Below are 17,861 nucleotides of genomic sequence, written 5' to 3'. Positions count from 1 at the left end.
TAGTTAATCACGGTTAAAGAAAGAAAAAGAAAAAAAAGGTTCAGGGGGATAGGGAAGTGGGTAATAGTATTATGTCCATATTGTTTCCATCTTGTATCTGAGGTAAAGGGGGATATTGAGGGAGAAGCCCCACCCGGTTTCCCACCCACCCCGAGTCCCGGATGTGGGGCATGCTCTGAGATATGTGCTCGAGTGGTGTTAATAGTTCTCCAGTTATGAATCGCTGCCAGTTTCGCTCAATGAGGTCGTCCACTGATTGATATGGTCCATCATAAAGTCTCTGTTTGCCCCATTTTTCGCTGCCAACATATAGCTGAGATGAATGATTGATCTTGGTAGTTCCACTTCTAAAACTTCATTCTGTTCTTACACTTACACACATGTGAAATGACAGTTTTGTAAAATTAAAGCCATTGCAGTAATGTTTGTTTTCACAAGAGATTAGAACCATGTATGGGAGCCAGGACCACATGGTTAGGTGAGAAGATGCCTCACCATCTACAGAACACGACATGGTATGTGCAGAAAGGGAGCCATGTGTTATCTTTATATCCCTGGATGTCCTCACAAGAAACTGATAACATTGAATGCTGTTGAGAAATGAGATTGGTCAGCCAGAAGCAGAAAAGGTTAGGCGGTAGGGTTCACTTAATACCTTTTTGTGACTTCTGAATTTTCAGTCAGATTATGACAGCTCAGATGATAGAAAATGGCAACAGTAAGGCTAGGCCTTCTGAAGCACGGCTGGGACATGTCCATAACCTCACCTTTGCCATAACCTTGGGTTCTTGGAGAGTCCCAAAAGGGACGTGAGAGTGCTTATCACAAGACGGTATCTCATTCCAACATGAGTTCTTTCTTTTCTTTTTTCAAGATTTATTTATTTTTATTACAAAGTCAGATATACAGAGAGGAAGATCTTCTGTCCGATGATTCACTCCCCAGGTGACCGCAACAGCCGGTGCTGCGCCGATCCAAAGCCGGGAACCAGGAATGTCTTCTGGGTCTCCCTCATGGGTGCAGGGTCCCAATGCCTTGGGCCGTCCTTGACTGCTTTCCCAGGCCACAAGCAGGGAGCTGGATGGGAAGTGGAGCTGCCGGGATTAGAACCGGTGCGCATATGGGATCCTGGCATGTTCAAGGCGAGGACTTTTAGCCGCTAGACCATGCCGCTGGGCCCAAGACCTTGCTTTTCTTTTACAGCTGAGGTAGTAAGCTGGTTGCCCAAAATTGTTTTCTGTAAATAGAATTGGAGGGACGGGACATGTGTGCCTGGTTCTGCTGTTCACGACTAGGTGGGATGAGACTCTTCCTGATTGGATAGTTTGGAGTATGCGACGCTTAAACGGATTGGTATCTGTGTTCCTCCCCACTGCAGTTAACAGGATCATTTGTGTTGTGCAGTGCTGATTGCAGTGATTACATCATGTGCTAGTGCTCTCCTAGTTGACTGGGTGATGATTGCTGAAGCACCCCTGAACCCCCGTGCTCAGGGCTGTTCCACATGTGTTGGTATGGCTCAGTCCACCAGCTGGTGAATAAAGACTCCTGAGCTTCTCAGAGCTGCCTCCGACTCACTACTTGGGCTAGAACCGTCAGCTCACAACCAGAGAAGTGCATTTGGTTACTTAAAAATTAAGTAAAATGTTTAGAATTGATCATACTGGACGAAAAGGTCACACTGTATAGTATTGGAAGACTGGGAAGAGCTTCCAATACCAAACACTGTGCCCAGGAATCTGGATTTCAGTCCTTCATGCTGCCCATGAACGCTTGTAAGCAAAGTAACAGTCTTTTGGAGTTTATGCTTCAAACAGTTGACTCTATGGGATCTGGGGAAAATGAACTGAGATCAGTTAAGAAACCATAGCAAGGGTTGAAGTGAATTAGGAAGATTTGAGTTAGAGCATCAGTGGAGGGAATTTAAGGAGGACAATGAGTGAAAGAGAAAACCCTGGTGGCCACCAGGATCACGAGCATGGGCGTGGAAGAAGGAAGGACAAACGACTCCCCAAGACAAGGCATGACAAGGAAGAGGCTGAGATTTGTGGGGAAGGTAAGTTTGGGGCTTGCTCGATTTGAGGGGCCTGTGGGAGAAGCAAGAGGAATTGTCTGGTAACTGCTATATGAGTCTGGCATGGGAGAATGGGGTCGGGGCCCGAGCATAGAGATGGTGGAGCCTTCAGCTCTGGATGATTGTCTCAGGAAAACGCAGTGACCTGGATGGAAAGTGCCAAGAGAGCAAAGAAAGAGGCAGACAAATCCTGTATATTGGAGGGACTTATGGACAAGCAACCTAGTCTTGGGCAGCTGCGAGACAGCGGATCCATGAGACAGGAGGATAGAGGTTGTTACAGATGGAGCCCCCACTGCAAAAGAGGCCCCTGATGAACCTAAGAGAAGCTGGATCTTCTTAAGAAATTAACATTCCAGGCAATGGAAAGGGTCATTCTGGGTCCAGCAAGACAGGGCCAGCAAGTGATGTTAACCATTTCATTTGCTCTGCTGTAAGCTTGGGATGACCAAGGGCCAGATGGCAATTGCATCCAAAGAGGCTGCAGGCAGGACAGGAAGTTGGAGCCCTTTAGTGGTGGTTGGTGGGAGCCCATGGCCAAGCCAGAACCCAGAGAATCTCCTTGGGATCCCCTCCCATTAATAACTAGGAAACAGATCCAGTGAAAATCTAGAGTCGGCAAGCTGGGGGCACCATAGCCGGGGATCCTGTAAGCTGACAAAGTGGCATTTGGAAATAGGATTTGGAAAGTGCTTCCCATCCCAGAGGCTGTTCTCACCATTACAATGTCAGTACAAGTATCCATTGCCGGGCCGGCAGGGTGGTATAGTATACTAACCCTCCACCTATGGTGCCAGCATGTGGGCACTGATTCATGTTCTGGCTTTTCCACTTCTGATCCTGCTCCATGGTAATAGCCTGAGAAAGCAGTGGAAGGTGACCCAAGACATTGGGGTCCTGCACTCTTGTGGGAGACCTAGAAGAAACTCCTGGCTCCCAGCTGCAGATCAGCCTAGCTTTGGCTGTTATAACCAATTTGAGAGTGAGCCAGCACGTTTCCACCTCCCTCTCCTTCTCTCTGTCCTTCTCTCTGTAACTTTCTGACATTCAAGTAAAAGTTAATCTTAACAAAATAAAAATAAGCAGCTGGTATGGTGGTATATCAGGCCAGCCCTCTGCCTGCAGCACCAGCATCACGTATGAGCACCAGTTAAGTCCTGGCTGCTCTACTCTGATCCAGCTCCCTGCTTGTGGCCTGGAAAAACAGTAGAGGATGGACCAAGGCCTTGGGACCCTGCACCCATGTGGGAGACCTGGAAGAAGCTCCTGGCTCCTGGCTTAAGACCTGTGCAGCTTTGGCTTTTACAGCCATTTGAGGAGTAAATCGGTGTTGCCGTCTCTCTCGCTCTCTCTCTCTGTATAACTCTGACTTTCCAAGTAAAAATCAATCTTAAAAAAAAAAAAAAAAAAAAAAAACAGGATTCAGGCCATGAGGTTGGGGCAAATGCAGCTCCCTGCAGGGTGGCGGCTGTGCGGGGGGTGCCCCAGCCAGGCTGGACCCAAGGCTGGGGACTCCAGCTAAAGCCACTGCCAAAAGGCAGTGACTGAGTCCTAGGCTTTGGGTGGCCAGTACACCAAGTGGTCTTGCTCTGCTTGCTGGCTGGCCGGTGGCGAACTCTGGGGTTTTTAGGATATGTAATTGCTGCCTAGGGACACCCATTAATAAGGCCAGTGTTAGTGTAGGTGAGAGATGAATTCTGGGTGATTCCTAGTAACAGGGTCACGAAACTTTCGAGCAAGCATGGGGAATGAGACCTGATGGTTTGGAGGGGATGTCCATAAGCTCTATGTGGGCCAGACTGATTCACCAGCCCAATTAGGAATCCCGAGATGGGCTGTTAGCATAGAGCATCACTGACTGCCACACACCAGTCCATACCAAAGCTATGGATGGGAGCCTGTCTGGCAGGGCTAGGTACCATTACCTGACTGGGTGGTGGAATAGTGAACTGGTCATTGCTTCTCAGCCTTTTGGCTAAGATCAAGTGGAATAGTGGACTGGTCACACTTGGCAGGGTCAAGACACTAGCCAGTGCATGAGAGAACTAGGTCCGGAGGTAGATTCTGTGGGGAAAGTGTGGGCCCAACCCTGTGGAAATACAATTCCTGCAGGTTAGCTCGCAAGCTGGGGTGGTGATGGGATGAGCTAGGTGTGACCATGGCACCTGCTATCACTTACAGGTAAAAGAACCGATGGCAATCTTGGCAGGTCAAGGCAGCACCACCTGAAGGTGCATCCTAAAATAGGATGTGGGGTGGGCGGAGCTGCAACTGGAACGGGATGGACCAGGCAGGGCCAAGCAAACCTCAACTCATAAGAAAGAACAGAAATTGGGATGGAGCACATGTCATGCCGAACTAGGCTTTTACACCGATTGGTCTGCATGAGCCAGGGATACTAGGCCATAGCACCAAAGGCAAAGGCTGAGCCAGGTGAGGGGCTAACAACCACTGGCACGTGTGTCATCTAGGGCTGGGAATAAACTCGGTTGGGGAGCTGTGAGAGTATACCCTTGCTGGGTTGGGGTTCCCACAGGAGAGTGTGGGGGCAGGAGTGGGGGCTGTGTTCCAGTCGGGATATGGCTGCAATCTCCCTTGGCACAAGTGTGGACTGGGGTTGGGTGCACTGAGCCGGGCTAGATGCCAGCACCGTCTGGTGCTCTGGAGAACCTGGGTAGATGTAGGACGGACTAGGCTAAGTCTCTGCTCCTACTGAGCCATGTGTGGGCAGTGTCTGGGTATGGACAAGCCTTGGCTGGGCTGAAACATCCAACAGTAAGAACTGGAATGGAATGAAAGCCAACAAAGAGGGCTGGCCCATGGAACCACCAGTATGCGCAAGATCTGGCATAGGGAGAGGTTCTGATGGAGGAGCTTGGGAAACTCCTCTGTTGGAGCACAGTCCCTGCAGGTGAGCGCAAGAACCATGATAGGGAGCAACCCAGACCAGGCCAGAGGAAGATACCCACCGGCATACATATGGCGTAGGTGAGGGGCAGACTGGGCTGAACTCGTTCACATCACCCGCTGGCGAATCCGAGCACCAGTATAGAGTGTGGGTCAGGCCAGGTTCGTTCGTGACACAAACCAGTGCACTTTACAGAATGCCAAGGTAAGGTGAGCCGTACCAGATGTGGTCGCAGCACCCAACCAGCACACATGAGAACCAGCAGGGGATGGGGCAAAGCCAGCAGGGGGAATGTGGGCTCCCCTGCTGGCTAGCCACTCCCACTGAAGAGCATGAGTTGGGATGGGAGCAGACCAGACCAGGCAGGGCTACAACACCTGTGGGCCTCATGTGAGCTAGATAAGGGAAGGGCCAGGTTGGGCTGACTGTTCCAACTGGTGCAAGTAGAAATTAGAGTGGGTGAGGGATGGTTGGGTTTTGCTGCAGCATCAGCTGGCAGATGCTGGGACTAGGGGCTTAATCTGTCAAGTTAAACTCCAGAATCACCTGGAGAGTGCATGATCCAGGAGTGGGAGTGGCCTAGCAGGGAGATAATGGGCACCTCTCTTTTGGGTTACCACTCCCACTGGACAGCATGAAAACCAGGATAGGGGCAAGCTGGTTAGACAGAAAGGTACCTGCCAGTATGTGTGTGGGCTGGATAGTAGGGTTGGTTGGGTTGAACTAGACTTCAATGCCCACTGACATGTATGAGAGCTAAATGGGGTGTGGAACAGACTGAACAAGTCTGCAGTACATACTGGCAAGCATGGGAACCAGGGCAGGGGGCGGGCCTGGTGGGAGTTATTGGGAGTCACCCCAACTAGGCTGCAGCTCTCACTGGTTTGTGTGGGGCCGAGTATGGAGTGGGTAGGATCGGGTTGGACTACAACACCCATAAGTTTGAGTGGAAGACAGGGCTGGAAACAGAACTGACCCAGCAATTTCAACGACTAGCATGTGCATAAGCTGATTGGGGCGACAGACAGTGCCGGACCCTGTACTGGCAAGCACATACAAGAATCAGGTCTGGGATCACCTCAGATGAAGTTTCTTTGGAGATCCCTCCAACTGAACTGCTGATCTCAGAACCCCAACCATTAAGAGACTATGTCAGTCAGTGGATTCTGAATAGGTTTCATCGTGCTTGGAACGGCGAGATTGGCAGCAATTCAGAACTGTTGAACTATCAAAACTGCTTGAGCAGGACCTCAGAGCGTGCTGCACATTGGGGACCTGGGATGGGGGGGAGGCTGGTTGGGGTTTCTCCCCTGACCCCAGTGATGATATTAGTGTGGAAACAATGATCTTACCCACTTTCCTGTAGTCTTTGACCCTTTGTACACTAATCAACTAAGTAGGATTATTTAAAAACATAATAAATAAATAAAATAAAAATAGGGTCTGGCGCGATAGCATAGTGGCTGAAGTCCTCACCTTGAATGTGCTGGGATCCCATATGATTGCTGGTTTTAATCTCGGTGGCCCTGCTTTCCATCCAGCTCCCTGCTTATGGTCTGGGAAGACAGTTGAGAATGGCCCAAGGCCTTGGGACCCTGCACCCGCGTGGGAGACCCGGAAGAAGCTCCTGGCTTCAGACTGGCTCAGCTCCAGCCATTGCAGTCACTTGGGGGGTGAATCATCGGATGCAAGATCTTCCTCTCTGTCTCTCCTCCTGTGTATCTACCTTTCCAATAAAAATAAATAAATCTTTAAAAAAATAATAAAATTTTTTAAAAGGACATATCCATAGTGAGCTAGGGTAGATTCCTGTTACCCAGGCTCTTGTCTCAGATACAGACACACACAAGATGATCACAAAATTGACTCAGAGTGTAAGAAAGTTGGCACACGTGTCTGTGAGTAGACAGGCTGCCCCACATGACAGTCACTCTGAGTGGGCAGTGTGGGTCAGAGGATTGCCCAGAGGCAGGAGGGGCTGGGAGGACAGATGGACGCAGCACCTCCAGCCACAGTGAGGGGCAACAGAGAGAACCCCTCCCAGAAATTGATCCCTTTCCTGAGAAAGGGGCTGGCGGGAAGCCCACCTCGGACACTCCACAAGTTCTGCTCACAGCTTAATATCGTCATGGCATTTCTCCTTACAGCCCAGGTGAAGCAGAGGCGTCCCCGGGAAAGGAGGTGTTTTGATCGACAAGTACGAGCATAGACTCACGTACAGGGACTTGCAGCTTCCAGTTTCAGCAGACCTAAGCCGGCCACCTGCCTGCGGAGCTGACCCCGTGAGGAAACCCAGCCCGCTGGACAAGCAGGAGGCCCCAGCCACACTGAACCTTGACCCCAAGTGTTCTGACAGTCCGTCTGCTCTCTATCTCTACCATCCAGCTTCCTGTCAGCTGGAGAAGATAAACTCCCTCCCAGCCTTCACCACCTGCCAAGTCGCCAGGTCTGCACAACCTTCTCCTGCAGCAAGGACCGGCTTTCTCCCCATGAGACTCCCACCTCCGCACTGGGCTTCTGGGGTCCTCCGGTCTGATATGGGCCGCCCCTCCTCTCGGCCTCCTTGATGGGCTTCACCCTCTAGACCCTCCACGTTCCACCCTGAAGTCCCTTCAGAAACTCTCCCCCAAGGACTCAGACATTTCCCTTCGGTATTCCCCAGGCAAATATACCTTCAGGTGACTCTCGCATGAGTCATGCTCGTGAGTAATCCCTGGCCCTTGAGTGTGGGTCAGGCTGTGCCTTGCTTCTGGCCAAAAGGAGGACTTGTCACTCCTGTAAGTATATAGTGTTAGGCATGAACATTGTGTCTTTTTTTTTTTTTTTTTTTAAAAAGCAGATTTACAGAGAAAAGAAGAGACAAAGATCTTCCATCAGCTGATTCACTCCCTAAATGGCCACAACGGCCATTTTGAGCCAATCTGAAACCAGGAGCCAGAGCTTCTTCCAGGTCTCACATGCACATGCAGGGCCCCAAGGCCTTGGGCTGTCCTCAACTGCTTTCCCAGACCACAAGCAGGGAGCTAGATGGGAAGCTCAATAGCCAGAAAAGGAACTGGTGCCCATATGCGATTCTGGTGGATGCAAGGTGAGGATTTAGCCATTGAGTCATCATGTCAGACCCATGAACATTGCTTCTTCACTTGATCTTAGCCAAAAGGCCGAGAAGTGATTGAACATTGCTTCTTAACAGACTGCAGCAACAGCCCCTGCCGCTGGTCCCAGGAGGCAGGCAGGCATGCTGTGAGCTACCTGCCGAGGGTCCCTGGACCTGAGGGCAGTTTCCAGTTGACAGGAGAGAATGGGGCCGCTAGTCCTGGGCCTTCGGGAATTCAGCCAACAACCATAGGAGAGCTCGGAAGAGGGTTCCAAGCAGCACAGTCCAGGTGGCCTTGTGAGACACTGGGGCAAAGAGCTCCGATTCCAGGCACCTGCTGGCCCAGGGAGGACACAGACTCCTTTGGCTTTAAGCTGCTCAATTGGCGACCGTGTGTTACATGCAACACATAGCCGGTCTGGCACCTGAGGTGCTTCCAGTCAGCACCGTCTGGCTTAGGCTCTAACAGTTAGTAAATGGTTTGCCTTTACCGTGCTAATCTGAACATCAGTTTCCTGAACCCCAGAAACTGGTGTCACAGGACTTATGGTGCCACCACAGGGTGTCAACATGAGAAGCATCGAGAAGTTGTCCAGCGAGTATTTATAGATAGTCCAGGAGATGGCCCCAGTCTGGCCAGTGAGACCAGCCGCATAGGGCTGTGGGGCGGCACGCGTGGGTAATCTCTGGAAAACGCCTCAGATAACGCTTGCCACACACTCATTCGTCATTCCAATATCACACCTGGCTCCATTCCCTCATTTTTTCTGGCAAAGAAATAGCTCCTGTTGAAACTGATTTACTTATTTGAAAGGCAGACTGGTAGAGAGAGAGAGAGATCTTCCATCCAGTAGATCATTTCCCAAATGTCCACAACAGCCAGGGCTGGGCGGTGCTGAAGGCAGGAGCCAGAAACCTACCCCCACTCGTGGGGGACCTCAGGGAAGCTTCCTCCAGCTCTCTCTCCTGGACGCAGGGGCCCAGGCACTCGCATCGTCTTCCACTGCTTTTCCAGACGCATTAGCAGAGAGCTGGATCAGAGGCAGAGCAGCAGGGGCACCCGCTGGTGCTCAGATAATGGGGTGCTGCTGTCAAAGGCACTGGCCTAACCACTGCGCCACCATCCGCCAGAAAAAGCTCCACATGCAGCAAGGCAGAGCAAACAGTCAAAGGTCACTCCGTTGATCAGAAGCCAGAGCTTAAGCCTGTGAAGAAAAATTAAACGGCTGGACACAGACAACAAAGGGGTGCCATGGCCCGTCGACTCATGGGTTGAAAAAACAAAAAAGGAGATCCATTTGTAGGCCTTTTCCTGATTCTTCTTTTCTGTTCATTACCATTTTTTTAAATTTTTATGAATTTATTTATGTTACTTGAAAGAGTTACAGAAAGGAGAAACAGAGAGAGAGAGAGAGAGAGAGAAAGAGAGAGAGAGAGAGAGAGAGAGAGAGAGTTCATCTGCTGGTTCACTCCCCAAAATGGTTGGGCCAGTCTGAAGCCAGGAGCCTCTTCCACATCTGCCATATGGGTGCAGGGGCCCAAGGTCCTGGGCCATCCTCCGTTGCTTTCCCAGACCAGAAACAAAGAGTTGAGTCAGAAGAGAAGCAGCCCGGTCTAGAACCAGTACCCATAAGGGATGCTGGCGTCTTAGCATACTGTACCACCGCACCTGCCCCACTTTATTACCTTTCTAACTCTTTCCATGGACACCTCGAAATTACTTTTGGTAAACTGAGTAAACATTCCTGGTGAACTAATACCTAGAGACTAGAAGGTGCATTTGTAAAAATTTTTCTGGGGAGCGACATTTATTCACTGATTTGAAAATTACACTCAGATTTTTTTTTTTTAAGATTTATTTATTTTTATTACAAAGTCAGATATACAGAGAGGAGGAGAGACAGAGAGGAAGAGCTATTCGTCCGATGATTCACTCCCCAAGTGAGCAGCAACGGCAGGTGCTATGCCGATCCAAAACCAGGAACCAGGAACCTCTTCCAGGTCTCCCACACGGGTGCAGGGTCCCAAAGCATTGGGCCGTCCTCGACTGCCCTCCCAGGCCACAAGCAGGGAGCTGGATGGGAAGTGGAGCTGCCGGGATTAGAACCGGCGACCATTTAGGATCCTGGCACGTTCAAGGCGAGGCCACGCTGCTGGGCCCTATACTCACAGATTTTTCCATTTGCCTCTTATTTCTGTTCATCTCTGCTTCTCTTTGTCAGCAGAAAACAACAACACACACAACCCCCTTATTTTTCTCAGCATCTGCAGGTGGATTCCAAGGCAAGGACTTGGTTCAGCTCTTCCTTGGGTCCCATGTCCACAGCTTGGCCCCAGGAGAGTTGCTTAGGAATCAGGATTGTCGGGTCCAGCATGATAGCTCAGCGGCTAAATCCTCACCTTGCATGTGCCCAGGATTCCATATGGACACTAGTCCATGTCCCGACTACTCCACTTCCCATCTAGCTATCAGCTGTGGCCTGGGAAAGCAGTTGAGGATGGCTAAAAGCCTTTGGACCCTGCTTCCACGTGGTAAACCCAGAAGAAGCTCCTGGATCCTAGCTTCAGATCGGCTCAGCTCTGGCTGTTAGAGCCACTTGGAGAGTGAACCACGGATAGGTTATCTTTCTCTATCTCTTCTTCTCTCTGCAACTTTGGCTTCCTGATTAAAAAAAAAAACAAAATCTTAAGGTGGGGGAACCCAGCATGATAGCCTAGCGGCTAAAGTACTCACCTTGCACACGCTGGAATCGTGTTCGCCGATTCTAATCGGCACCGGTTCTAATCCTGGCAACCCCACTTCCCATCCAGCTCCCTGCTTCTGGCCTGGGAAAGCAATTGAGGATGGCCCAAGGCCTTGGGACCCTGCACCTGTGTGGAAGACGCAGAGGAGCTCCTGGCTCCTGGCTTCAGAATGGCTCAGCTCCAGCTGTTGCAGCCGCTTGAGGACTGAACCTTGGGATGGAAATTCTTCCTCTCTGTCTCTCCTCCTCTCTGTAGATCTGCCTTTCAAAAAAAAATATTTATTTTATTTTTATTGGAAAGTCAGACTTTATCTGCCTCTCCTCTTTGTAAATCTGCCTTTCCAATAAAAATGAAAAAAAAAACATATTTTTTAAAGATTAATTTATTTTTATTGGAAAGGTGGAAATACAGAGAGGAGAGACAGAGAGGAAGATCTTCCATCCGATGATTCACTCCCCAAGAGGCCGCAACGGCTGGAGCTGAGCCAATCTGAAGCCAGGAGCCTCCTCCAGGTCTCCCACGCGGGTGCAGGGTCCCAAGGCTTTGGGCTGTCTTTGATTGCTTTCCCAGGCCACAAGCAGGGAGCTGGACGGGAAGTGGGGCAGCTGGGGTAGAACCGGCGCCCATATGGGATCCCAGCGCGTGCAAGGCGAGGACCTTAACCACTATGCCATCGCGCCAGGCCCCCCAAAATTATTTTTAAATGCTTTTAAAAAATAAGACTTTGCAGGACACTTATCTAAATAGTCCCAGTAAATAACCATGACCATTGAAGACACTAAGCTCAGTGACCAAAGTCAGCCACAAAAGACAACATTTGTGTGATTCTTTCTTAAAAAAAAGCAAAAAAAGTTTTTTATTACAAAGTCAGATATACAGAGAGGAGGAGAGACAGAGAGCAAGATCTTCTGTCTGATGATTCACTCCCCAAATGAGCACAATGACCGGTGCTGTGCCGATCCGAAGCTGGGAGCTTTTTCCAGGTCTCCACGCGGGTGCAGGGTCCCAATGCATTGGGCCATCCTCGACTGCTTTCCCAGGCCACAAGCAGGGAGCTGGACAGGAAGTGGAGCTGCCGGGATTAGAACTGGCGCCCATTTAGGATCCTGGCACGTTCAAGGTGAGGACTTTAGCCTCTAAGCCGTGGTGCCAGGCCCCTGTGTGATTCTTTCTACATGCGATTCATAGAGTAATAAAATTCATAGCGGCAGAAGATAGAATGGCTGTTGTCAGAGGATTGGGGGTGGCTGGGGAGATAGAAGTTCATGGATACAGACCTTCAACTGGGGAAGACGGAAGGTGGTAATGGCTGCATAACAACATAAATGGATCCAATGTTGCAGGATGTGTGTTTTTTTTTTTTTAAAGATTTATTTATTTTTATTACAAAGTCAGATATACAGAGAGGAGGAGAGACAGAGAGGAAGATCTTCCGTCTGATGGTTCACTCCCCAAGTGACTGCAACGGTCACTGCTGCTATGTCGATCCGAAGCCAGGAACCAGGAACATCTTCCGGGTCTCTCACACATGGGTGCAGGGTCCCAAAGTTTTGAGCCCTCCTCAACAGCTTTCCCATGCCACAAGCAGGGAGCTGGATGGGAAGTGGAGCTGCCGGGATTAGAAGCGGCGCCCATATGGGATCCCGGGACGTTCAAGGTGAGGACTTTAGCCGCTAGGCCACGCTGCCGGGCCCAGGATGTGTGTTTTAAAACAGTTAACATGGTACATTTTATGGTAAGTGCATTTTAGTCAAAATAAAATAAAATCATACAGAGTGAGGCTGCTTCAAATATGGAGCAGTGGCTGGTGCTGTGGCACAGCTAACCCACTGCCTGCTGTGCCGGCATCCCAAGTGAGCGCTGGTACAATCCCAGCTGCTCCACTTCGAATCTAGCTAGCTGCTTGCTGGCACCTGGGAACACAGTGGAAGACGGCTTGAGTGCTTGTGCCCTGGCCCAAGTGGGAGACTCTGGAGGACTTCAGTCATCTGGGCAGTGCACCCGCAGATGGAGGATCTCTTTCTGTAACTCCACCTTTCAAATAAATAAGCAAATTTTAAAAAGTCGTTAACATGGTAAATGTAATGTTAAGTGTGTTTTACCATAGTAGAATAAACAGGTTATTCATGATGCAGAACAGAGGGATTGTACTAAACTTGAAAAAATGTATATATTTAAAAAAATTGATGTTCAACTTGTGCCTGTTTTCACTTGCGATGATGACCCTCTCCAAGTCTCCGCTTGTTGTGGGCTAAGGAGTTAATTAGCCCGAGTTGGGCTGGGCAGGAACAGGAACTGGGCTTGTAGCTAAGAACACCTAGACTAATTGGACTCATCTGTATCCAATTTCCTGGCTAAATTAGGACTTGAGGGGGAAGAGTAAGGAGAGGTGAAGAAGCAATAAACAGAAACTTGGCAGAGACTTCTACCATCACTGGTCTCCTGTAGGTGCTTCATCCCCAGACCTTCTCTGTCCACGTTACCGGCTCTGCTGGTCGGAGCATCCACTGTCGCTCCTTTCCCAGGGATGTGCCATCTTCCCCTGTCTCCCCAGACTCTTGGGTGTTTTGCTTGAAGTGCAAATCAAGAAATTCCATGCCTAGGGCAAGGGCAGTGGCACAGCATGCTAATCTTCCACCCTGTGCCATCAGCATACCATTTGGGCACCTGTTCGTGTCCTGGCTGCTCCACTTTCCATCCAGCTCCCTGCTGTGGCTTGGGAAAGCAATCAAGGATGGCCCAAAGCCTTGGGACCCTGCACTTACGTGGGAGACCCAGAGGAGATCGGCTCAACTCCAACTGTTGGGGCCACTTGGGGAGTGAATTAGTGAATGGAAGACCTTTCTCTCTTTTTCTCCAAATAAAAATAAAAATTTTTCAAATAAAAATAAATAAATCTTTAAAAAAAGAAAGAAAAGAAAAAAGAACAAAAAGGAATGGGCCCAGCATGTTAGTGTAGTGGCTAAAGTCCTCTCTTTGGATGCACCAGGATCCCATATGAGCACCAGTTCTAATCGCAGCAGCCCTGCTTCCCATCCAGCTCCCTGCCTGTGGCCTGGGAAAACAGTCGAGGACGGCCCAAAGCCTTGGGACTCTGCACATGCATGTGAGACTTGGAAGAAGCTCCTGGCTCCCGGCTTCGGATTGGCGCAGCAGTGGTCTTTGCGGTCACTTGGGGAGTGAATCACCAGATGGAAGATCTTCCTCTATCTCTCCTCTTCTCTGTATATTTGACTTTCCAATAAAAATAACATAAATCTTTTTTTTTTAAAGATTTATGTTATTTTTATTACAAAATCAGATATACTGAGAGGAGGAGAGATAGGAAGTGGAGCTGCCGGGATTAGAACCAGCAGCCATATGGGATCAAGGCGAGGACCTTAGCCACTAGGCCACGCTGCCAAGCCCAAAAAATAACATAAATCTTACAAAAAAAAAAAAAAAAAAAAAGAAAGAAAGAAAAGAAAAAGAAGTACTGTATCCAGAAAGTAAGTGCCCTGCACAGAATGGACCCCATCCCCGTGCCGCATGTCTGTCCAGTGGAAGGTTTCCTCCACCTTGCCTCTGCGGCCGTTCAGGACACCTGGCTCTCCTCAGACCCACACAGGAAGTGTGGGGACAAGGAAGCACCACAGACTTGGGCCCAGGGAGAAGCCCCCCCCGCCCCGGAAGCCCCAGTGGACACAGGCACCTGCCGTTGGTCCTGTTTACAGACAGCCCAGCTGCACTCATGTTGCCAGATCCCTGCGATGCTGCCCCGTGAGGTGAAGCTGATGGGAGCTGCTCTCAGAGGTCACACCACCTGGAGCCATGTAAGCCCCACCTCTTGCCCAGAGCTGACCGGAGTCCTCCCGTATTCCATCACACACCTTTGAAATCAGAAGTCATCCACTCACATATCAGCAACTTGCTCTCTCAACTGTGTTTTCTGAAAAAGCACATACATTCCAGAGCCTCGTCACACCATCAGGAAGTGTCTCCTTCCTAATTAAAATACAGCCTACGCAGTCTGCATCGCGTTTTGAATGGCATCTGCCCTCCAGTGCCCATGTCCTTAAAATGCCAGCATTCGGTTCTGTGCATGTATAGCTCTGGATGCCAGGCAGGTGCCCCCGGGGCTCCCTTGAGGGGTGATTATCTTTGCTCTGAAATCCCAGCTGACAGGCAGCATGACATCCTGCTGACTGGAGGAAAAGGAATCCATTTCATTTCCACCAGCATCATCGGCTGAGAACCTACGTCCTACCAGACACTGGGCCTGGGGCTGGGGACCAGGGAGCTTAGTAGTCAGGCCCAGTTCCCCCAGGACCTGCTCGGTCTGGCAGGAGAGGCAGGCAGGAAAATAAACAAGGGCTGTGGGCACCTGCAGGCAGGGTGATGAGCTCCCACTGGGATTCTCTGGAGAACTTCACCAAACAGGTATCACTGAAGTGGGACTTTGAGAGACAACTTCAAGCCTCCCTCATAGCACAAAGCAACGGCTTCCAGACAGGGGGTCGTATGCAAAGGCAAGGAGGTGGGTGAGGCAGGACGCGGTATGGCTCCAACCCAAGTCAGGTAGCAGAACTCCCGAAATGAAGCTGAGCCAGTGGGACAGCACGGTCCCACTCCTCTCCCTTGCGTGTCCCAGGTTGAATGCAGCAGCAGAGTGGAGCTCTAATGACCAACATTACCCTTCCACACACAGATCCTATCCTGGGGGCCTCGGACAGGCTGCTTCCTATGCCGCCAGCATCCTTTGGGAGCACTGGTGGGAGGCCCAGCTGTCCTACTGTCCCTTTGGGAAGTGAATCAGTGGATGCAAGATCCATGTCCCTCCCTCTCTCTATACCTCTGCCTTCCAAATCAAGCAATCAATCCTTAAAGAAGGCAGGAGCAGGATTGTGGTGCAATGAGTTAAACTTCTACCTGCACCGCTGGCGTCCCGTAGGAGCAAGTCCCAACTGCTCCACTCCAATCCAGTGTGAGGAGTCAGATGGGCCAAGAAGCAGTTAGGGTCTCTGTTCCCTGGTGAAGATAACTTTTAAAGTACAAAATCTCACTTCTCCCATTTTTTTTTCACCCTTCCAAGAGCACTTTCTCCCTAGATTTGTTCCTCAGTCCCTTTGAGGGAGAACAAAGAGACAAAATCAGAATATCACTTCCCATCAGCTAGAGTTGTGTATAGCTCAGACAATGGAAAATGGTGACAGCAAGGCTAGGCCTTCTGAAACACGGCTGGGACATGTCCATAACCTGACCTTTGCCATCAGAGTCCCAAAAGGGACGTGAGAGTGCTTATCACAAGATGCTATCTCATTGAGATGCTTTTCTTTTGCAGCTGAGGCAGTAAGCTGGTTGATCCTAACTGTCTCCCATAAATGGATTTGGGAAGACCTATGTACACGGTTCTGTTAAATGGGACGAGACTCTTACTGATTGGATAGAGTATACGACACTTAACCGGACTGGGTATTTGGGTTCCACGTCACTACAGATGACTGGATCATTCACGTTGTGCGCTGATGTAAGCTTGGTTGATCGAATGATTCGTATCATGTGTCAGTGCTCTCTAAGACCCCTGAGCACGGCTGATCGGGACAGCTCCCCTGTTTCACGTGTGTTGGAATGGGTCGGGCCAGTGGTCAGCACCTGCCAGTGAATAAAGACACCACTTCCACCATTTTCTTGGGTCTTTCCTCCCTTAGAGTTCCCTGCTGCCAGTGGCTGGAGACCTCTCTCTCATTCTATCTTAAACAAATCTTGCTTTGCACACTCAAACTGTCCACATGAAAACTCTTCTTTGGTGGGAGACAAGAAACAAGGTTGCTGTGTCTTTTTGCATCAGATTCCTTGCAACACCAGCTCCCTGCTAATGGTCCTGAGCAGAGCATGGCCCAGATGCTTGGGCCCCGTGCCTGCATGGGTGACCCACATGAAGCTCTGGCTCAAACTGGCCCAGCTTGTCAGGATGGCCATCAGGCAGTGAACCTGCAGATGGAAGATCTTTATCTCTACTTTTCTCTAACCTTGCCTTTCAAATAAACAAAAGAATCATAGTCTTTTTTTCAAAGATCATGCCAAAAGTTCCTGTTCAGTGGATGTTCTCAGTCTTCTACGAGATTAAAGCTACTGGGGCCAACATGATGGCTAAATTCTTACCTTACAAGCACTGGCATTCCACAAGGGTGCCAGTTTGTATCCTGACTGCTCCACTTCCTATCCAAGGCTCCCTGCTTGTGGCCTGGGAAAGCAGTAAAGGATGGCACACAGCCTTGGGACCCTGCACCTGCGTGGGAGACCTGGAAGAGGCTCCTGGCTTTGGATCAGCTCAACTCCAGCTATTGCATTTATTTAGGGAGTGAATCAGCAGATGGAAGATCTTTCTTTCTGTCTTTCCTTCTCTCTGTAAAGTTTACCTTCTAAACAAAAAACAAGAAAAAGAAAATGATTGATTGGTTTTCTGCACTAGATAGAGATCTTCCACATTTTGGTTCACTCCCTACATGTCAGCACAAACCCAGGCTGGATCAGGTACCAGGAACTCCGTCCAGGTCTCCCCATGTGGGTATCAGGGACACCAGGACTTGAGCCATCATTTGCTGCCTCTTAGGGCACACTGGAATTGGGAACAGAGCTGGGATTCGAACCCAGGGACTACAATAGAGAATGTGGACATCCTAACTGGCGATTTAACCACTGTGTCAAACACCTGTTCCTAAATATTTAAAACCAGCTTTCAACCTACCAAAACATTTACCAGCCTGCAAAATGCTCCCAGCTCTTTGCTTCTAATGATACAAGCTGTAGGCAGCATAAACTGGGACAACGATACATTTTCAAGTTGTCATAAAATATTTACTTTCCTAAAATCCAATCTCTTTGTAGGCCTTTTTTTTCCCTGGCACTAATTTGCAAAGCTGCTCCCTCATCTTATCCTAACACGGCTGGCTGCACTTTGCTAAAGAACTGAATTTGTGATTTATAGCATGAATCAATTGCCCCCTTCTCATACTGGCCCTCACCAGAGCCGGGCCAGGACTGGACAGGTCCTACTG

Source organism: Ochotona princeps, chromosome 2, assembly GCF_030435755.1.
Source record: "Ochotona princeps isolate mOchPri1 chromosome 2, mOchPri1.hap1, whole genome shotgun sequence".
Classification (NCBI taxonomy): Eukaryota; Metazoa; Chordata; class Mammalia; order Lagomorpha; family Ochotonidae; genus Ochotona; species Ochotona princeps.
This window is presented reverse-complemented; position numbering follows the sequence as displayed.